The sequence below is a fragment of the Cynoglossus semilaevis genome, chromosome 18 (assembly GCF_000523025.1).
Source record: "Cynoglossus semilaevis isolate Cse_v1.0 chromosome 18, Cse_v1.0, whole genome shotgun sequence".
NCBI lineage: Eukaryota > Metazoa > Chordata > Actinopteri > Pleuronectiformes > Cynoglossidae > Cynoglossus > Cynoglossus semilaevis.
Genome location: NC_024324.1, coordinates 2,692,237 through 2,699,778, shown reverse-complemented (window position 1 = coordinate 2,699,778; position 7,542 = coordinate 2,692,237). Strand labels below are relative to the sequence as shown.

General features: G+C 42.4%; 1 long non-coding RNA gene across 4 annotated transcripts in view; it reads left to right on the top strand.

The window, feature by feature from the left end:
• The window catches only part of LOC103394030 (uncharacterized), a 70,764-nt gene that overhangs the window by 56,856 nt on the left and 6,366 nt on the right, over positions 1-7,542 (top strand). For all 4 annotated transcript variants that reach the window (XR_003052694.1, XR_003052695.1, XR_003052696.1 and 1 more), the window contains exons 4-5: positions 1,939-2,082; positions 2,406-2,465. This is a non-coding gene — a long non-coding RNA (uncharacterized LOC103394030). The remainder of the gene's footprint in view (positions 1-1,938; positions 2,083-2,405; positions 2,466-7,542) is intronic.

The window sequence follows — 7,542 nt, the reverse complement described above, 5'->3', positions numbered from 1 at the left end:
CATGCCCCCTCCTCCCACCCCGACCCTGACAGACTCACCCTAAACCCTCACCTCTGCACTCAACACGTATATCTCACCCGCTCATCTCGTCTTCCAGACAATTCCTGGGAGGATTGGTCCATGGTGAGTCTGACAGACGGGACGACATGTTCTGGGAGCTGACGGCGCTCCACGGGGGGAGAGTGTTTTCTCCAAAGGCCTCGGGGGAGTTTAGTCAATAGTGGCTGTAAACAGCGTCAGTCCGAGAGACAACTAACCCTTGATCCAACATCACTCAGATGTGAAATCTGTCACAGACTTGATGATGATAAATGGAATTTACTCAGGGAAGGTTTTCTTTTTTTACTTTTAAGACGCCGCCTCGGAGACGTTGTTGATTTGTTTCCATCAAAGTTTTACTCACATAATGAGAAAAATCGACCGCGAGGCCTTTGATTGTACAACTGCAAATAAAAAAAAACAAAGGTATGAGCCTTGAAGTCGTTGAGAAACGAGACTAAATACCTCTTAAATCCAGTGCAGGTGCTGGGAGCACGTTCACCTCAGTGGGGCAATATTTAAACAGGAGATAAACTTGGCTTTGTGTGAATGTCTCTGGAAAAAAACCCACTCTTATTTGCCTTTTTTTTTTTTCAAAGTCTAAAAGAGACTAAATTGATGTTGGTGCCAAATGTGGAGCCTGAACCATCGCTCCATTAGCTGATGGTTTGGCATGAAACCAGGGAACAAAACAAGCTGCTCACAGGCACGTGGTGTTAGAAAACAACATATTACGCCTGAAGTCTGTTTCTACCATCTTTATTTATTCATAACTAATTAATGATGTCGTTAATCCAGTTAATTTGAATTTAAGAAGGTGAACGGGCTGAGAAGAAACAGAGGAAAAAAAATACGATAATCATCAAATCAATGCAAATCTAGTATCAAAAAACTACATATAAAAAGAAAAAAATTACGTTTTTTTTGTATTTTTTTGTAATTCATATTAAAAAAAAAAAAGAAGAATAAAATGGAGTATTGGGAACTGCAGCCTGATTGTTCCTGGACAGTCCCAGTGCTTCTGTCAAACTCCTGGTTCCTGTAAAGAGGTTCTGGGAACTGATTCTCGTTAGCTGAAAATTCCGACGGCAGAAAAGTCCAACAGTATCTTCTGTCCATCTGTTCATGTCGACTTCATCAGGACTGAATAAATCGAGGGTGGGTTCTGAACAGGACCAGATCCTGTGGGTCACATATGGTTTGGCACCAACACTAACTGACATGTGGGCCGTCTGGCTGCAAACGGAACTCCAAGATGGTTCTGCCCAAATCGTACCGGCAGCAACCGACACAAAACACAAATGACACCGAGGAGTTCCTGCGTGATTTATTTATCATCTGACCCAGTCTGGTGGAGGCGCCATCTGTCAGAACGAGCCCTCAGTTAATATCCTGGTCCGTCTTCAACAGTGTGTGAACCCCTCGAAAACAAAGTGTCCGCCCAGGACTTAGATCATGAAATCTGCATTCACTGCCACTTTGATTGAGTTATTATTTGATCCAACGGCGTTGGTCCGATCTCTAAATCTGTAACATATTTCTCCCGCTGCTTGGCAGGAAACCAGATAAGTATCTCAGTTCCTTTTGTCAGGACCATAAAAACGGAGCCGACCAGATGGGTTCAAACCCAGCTGTGAAGGTCTTCATCCATCAAATTTAACAGAAGATCCGCCGAAGAAATCGATTAATTTTTTTGTGCTAGCGCGTCTATTTTCATTCAACTTTGCTCCCACCTGCTGGAGAGGCTGACTTTAAACCACATATTCATTCTGTTAATGGAAAAACATTCATGTTTAAGGTTTTTTAATCAATATTTTTTTTTTCGTCTTGACAGTTCAGCTCTGTTCCTCCACTTCTCTGTTATGGTTTTCATGTTGATGTTGTTCCTTTTTCTTGCAGACATGTCTTACCTCATCATCCAACCGGTGTTTCTCAGACTATCACCTGCTCCAGGAGACGTGACACACTGCCTGGGGAAGAGATTTACCGGGTCTACATTTCAGTCGCTGTGATTTCATGTTGGCTGGGAACGGCGAGCAGACGGTGAGCGCAGCGGCGAGTTTCTGATGAGAATATTTAGAGTTGGAGCAGCGTCAGGAGATGTCAGACGGAGGCTTCATCTCTGTCATCCTGTCACTGACATAAAATATCCTCCTGAATTGGACTGAAGAAGATCGATTAATCATAAATGTGTTCTTCTGTTACAACAACAACAAAAAAAGAATAATTCAGCGTATCCTTTTCCTTCCACCGTGTTACCTCAGAACTTTTAAACTGAATTTCACTTAAATGTAAATTTATTAGCCTTTTTCCTCTAGCTGTAATATCAAACCTTCTAACTTTTATTTTCTGTTTTTATTTTCTAGGCGGTCATGAAGCTAACGCTAGACATGTTGACGAGGCCGGGAAGAAACCAGGGTCTTTAGGTAAAGTTTCTTTTCCATTACGCTAGACATGTTGACGACATGACATGTTGAAGAAACCACGGTCTTTAGGTAAAGTTTCTTTTCCATTGTTTTTTTTTTTTTTCAAGACAAATTTACTGAGTTTAAAAGTGTTTATTTTTGGACGGGGTAAAAGGTTTTTGACATGAGCCGCGAAGTTTGTTTGCTATTGATTAGCTATTGAGTCAGAAACACCCTGGAGGCGTTGGGTAAAGAACAGAAGAGACAGACAAAAGCTGCTAAAGCTGTTGATTTATGCCATCGTTTGCTTAGCTCTGCATGTGTGTGTGTGTGAGTGTGTGTGTGTGTGTGTGTGTGTGAGTGTGTGGATACAGAGCTGTTGTTGACCAATGAGACCACCCACAGCCCGGTGTCATCACATTAGCTGCTCTCAGAGGATTAACTCCAGCTCCCTGTGGTGTTGAGGACGAGACAGAAAATAAAGATTAAGATACAGAGATACAGAGATACAAAGATACAAAGATACAGAGCTGTCTGTCTGGTTCAATTTGTATATATATTCAGGTTTTTTTAATAATAATAATAATAATAATCAACATATTCAGGTTTTTTAAATAATAATAATAATGTTCCCTCTCATTATAACCATCAAAAATATTTTAAATTTTTTGAGCAATTATAATTCATCTATAATTTAACACTGTTTGTTTAAAATTCTCTTTTTAAAAATGTCACAAATTTGACCCCAAGAAAAAAAATTGCTTGATGTGATTATGCCAATATATATATATATATGTATATTCCTTGATGTGATTATGCCAAAATTAAAAAATATATATATATATGTATACAGACACTGTTGCCAATCATAAGGTGAATTCTCCTCATTAAAGCATCACTGGTCAGACAGCTGGATCTTCCAGTCAAAGAAAATATTCAAAGCTCTTAAATCAAAGTGTTTCAAATCAGCAGATTATTGGATTGGACCCAGGTCTGCCTTCATCTCTGATGTCACTGTCTCTGCTAACCCATAATTACGAACGTGAGTGATGTCGATGTCGAGAGCGTGTTTTGAGAAGTTCTCCAGGTTCACGTGGGGTTAGGCACCGACGCGTGTTGGAACTGAACACAGAGGCTGTAATTATACAACAGAATAATGTCGAGGTGCGGAACACCACGTACAGAAGAGGGGAGAATTCTCATGCAATACCTGCGGCAGCCAGTAGGGAACGAGAAACAACTGTGATACATTTACATTTGTATGTCACATTAGAGTGTTTGGTCCATCAAAGAAACTTTATAAATATAAATAATCTCATTGGCCAACGAGGAATCAGTGCTTAAATCTAGAGACGCTCAGTTCAGGCGTGACACTTCGTCAACATCAGGGCAGGGATCATCAGCCTCCGGGGGTCTGTCTGTGTGTGTGTGTGTGTGTGTGTGTCGCACAAACAATGACACACATGTTGGTTCTATCAGGTGTGGAGATGTGCAGTGACAGCAGTCGTCAGCCTCGCAGGTCCTGTACTTTTTTTTTACTTCACAGTATTTGTCAGCAGTTAAATGTATTTTTATTTAACTTTTTGCTCCAGATAGAAACGTCTCCTTCCACATGTAAAACCTGAACCGGTTTCCACCAGAGCGTTTTCCTCCAACTCACCGTGATGATTTACTGTTGGTGAACATGGTAAAATTTTTATGTGCAGATGTTTTTGTGATTGTTTCAGAAGCACAAAAAAAAAAAAACAACGAAAAAAAACCAAACCCTAAGAACCTCCTGAGCCTCGGCTGAAGAACCGTTTCTGTGATATGAAACTTCTTCATAGGTTCATAAATAACCAGATCTGTCGAGAAACAGATTTTATTCTTGGGCTTTTTAAGAAAAAAAAAAAATTACAACAAATACTAGAGATGTACTGATACCAGTACTAGTATCAATACTGGGCCCAATACTTTGTGTACAGATCCAGTGACCCAGTACTCTGTAGTACTGCAGTTCAGTGTCTCAGTGTATTTTTTATTGACGTGGGTCAACAATGAGCCTCAGCTCAGAATAACACTGATGTCTCTGCTCAGTCTAACGCCCTAGTGGACAGATGAGGTGTTTACACCAACATGCTACACATTTTAAATCAGCGGAGGTGAAAAAGCTCTGCTCACTTTCTGTCCATTTAACTACAGAGAAAGTTTAAAGACATTTATCTTTAGTTTTTAGTTTTTTGATAGATCGTCTAATGTGACGAAGGTGTTAGTTTGAAGATTTTGTTCAATACGGAAATTTTTTTTTTCGCTCACTTTGTATTGATATGACCCAACGGGAAAAGTAATAACTTTTTGCAAAAGTTTTCAATTTTTCCAAATTGTAAATTGACTTTGTGTGTGTGTGTGTGTGTGTGTGTGTGTGTGCTCACTTTCCCCCCAGTGTGAAAACACACTCTCACACTGTCGTTGGTCTTAATGTTTGCTTTGACAAACTCAGTCTAACGACCAGTAAATGAACTTTTCTTTTTGGAGGTAAACAGTTTATTTTTCACAGTGAAGCTGAAAAATAACACGAGTAAAAAAAAAAAAAATCTGTTTTCAGGCCAAATTAGACACTTCCTCTTCTCCTCCTTCTCCTTCTCCTCAGTCGTGTCGTTGTTGTTGTTGTTGTTGTTTGTTTGCAGTGCAGTCAGTCGTCGTCAGAGTCGTCGCTGCTGTTACTGCTGCTGCTGCTGCTGCTGCTGCTGCTGCTGCTGCTGCCCCCTCAGCACTAATTATTTTTATGATTTGCATTTCAAATTCTATTCCCTCTCGTTAGCCACAGATGAGTTTCTCTCCTTCGTTCACTTTCACTCTGTAAATAAGTTTGTGTTTATCTCAGGGCGGCAGCGTAACGACATGCTAATGAGCTCGGCACAGGGACAGAACCAGAGTAAACAGATCCTGTCTGTAGATACAGTCAGAGGAGACATTCAGGGAGGACTCAAATTAAAATAAGATTTCAGTTTGGATAGAGACAATCCTAATAAAGCGATTTGGAATAATGACCAAGTGTAATCGCACATTTCATCTCCTGGAGGGTTGCCAGGTTTGATGACAGGAATTTAATTATGATCGTCATTTGTCGATGGGCGCTCGGAGGGAAATTAATTCGTACACTTTAGTGAATTTAATTTCAGGTCTCGCTGCTTATTTGTGTTTTTTTTTTAGTTTGGTGTTTCTGTCTAAATCCTGTCTAAACGCCCCTGGTGGTTGTGTTCCGCTATGACATCTCTTTAAATGATGCCATTTTGGTCGGAGTTCAGTGAAGAAGGACCTAGGAGTCACTGTTGATCAGAAATGTACTTTTGAAATGCAAATTTAAATATATATATATATAATTTTCATTTTGTGAATTTATGCTGCAGAACGCTACTTTATTTAATTGCATTTTCTGCATGAAATACTTATTGTTTATGGATGGATGGAAGTCTATTTACATCTGATTGTGATCTTTTCTGCTTCACTTTGCTCTGAATGGAAGGAGAAAAATAACAACAGCAAACGAAGAACGAATGTAAAACAACTGTGATTTATTTCTATGACTTCCTCAAACGCCCAATGATCCACTTCAAAGCACCTGCATCCAGCTGTGATGGACGTAATGTCCTGCACGTGTCCCAGCACTGAACACACACACACACACACGCCGGAGCACAGCTGGCCTCAGAGTCGGACAGGAACTCACACTGTAATAACTGGCTGTAATTGAAAAGAAATTGGAGCGGCTCCAGCCGAGGCCCGGCTCTGGTTGGATGATGGACATCAGCGATGGCCCACTTTGCTCCGTCGTCTGGAGCAGCAGCAGCAGCAGCAGCAGCAGCAGGATGATGATGATGATGATGACGTCTGCTGTTTTTAATAAACGGCAGCTGAGGCGAGGATGTCGCTGGTTCTTCAGATAAACTTCACCCTCAGCCCTGGTGCAGACCCAGAACTTCAAGGAACAGTATGTGTGCAGCCGGGATCCAAACCCCCACCTCCACTGGATCAAAACCTCACTCTCTTCCTTCTCCTCGGAACACCACCGGCCTCCGGGTGAATCGGTTTGAGGCTTTGGCCGTATGTTTATCCAATCAGATTCCCTCCTGCCATGACCGCAGAGCTTGGGCTTCCTCTTAGTGACCACTTCATTTTTTCCGTGGGGCCTCGCTGCTCAGAGCTGCCGCTGCCGTGGCCGCGGTCCCAGAGTCAGGGCTGAGGGTGGATCCTCCTCTGAACGTGAGAGACCAATTTGTGAAAGGCAACCCTGTGATTACGGGGCATCTGGGCAGGTAGTTACTGAGGGCAGTCGCCGTGTTGAACCTGGTAACGCGGTGGTGCGGGTTCTTGTGGGACGTTCTTCTTCTGTTTACACTGAGGGTCAAAGGTTTGAGGTTTGTTTTATTTACTCGCTGTGTTCCTTGGCTTCCTTTAAGGGCCTGGAGTCACGGTTGACAGGAAAGAAGACAAAAGTGAAGCCAGAACAGGAATTATTTTCAACTCTTTCAACAACAACCGTTGTGTAGAGTTTGGACGTTCTCCGGGCGTTTCTGTGGTTCTCGCTCGCCTTTAAAGTCCAGACTCATCCATAGCTGTGGCTGGAGTTCAGTGGATTTTCAAAGTCGACCACAGGTGTGAATTAGAGTGTGAATGGAATGTTTGTCTTTGTGGAGTCGATGTGACATTTGAGTAAAGCTAGCATCCTAGCATGGAGGTGGCTAACGGCATCTGCATGTGAGCAGCAGCGCTCTCTTGTGGTCTGGATTGGTATATAAAAATGACTGGAGTGCAGTACCAGTGATGGCCAGAAGGCTGTTTAAACATGACATACTTGGTCAAGAATCTGGTCAGGGATCATTGTGACCAGTGGTCAGCAGTCAGAGGGTTTGGACCTCTGGAGTCCAGACCGTTTCCAGCAGTCGTCCACAACGCCAGGACCCAAATGCATGCAGCGTGTTCTGGACGTTCTCCAGGACTGACCCTGCCAGCTCTGTGGTCAACATTCACAGACAATGTTCAAGTGAGAACATGGAAGGACACGTTCCAAGTCTTCTACCTCCTGCCTCCTGCCTCCTGCCTCCTGCCTCCTGCCTCC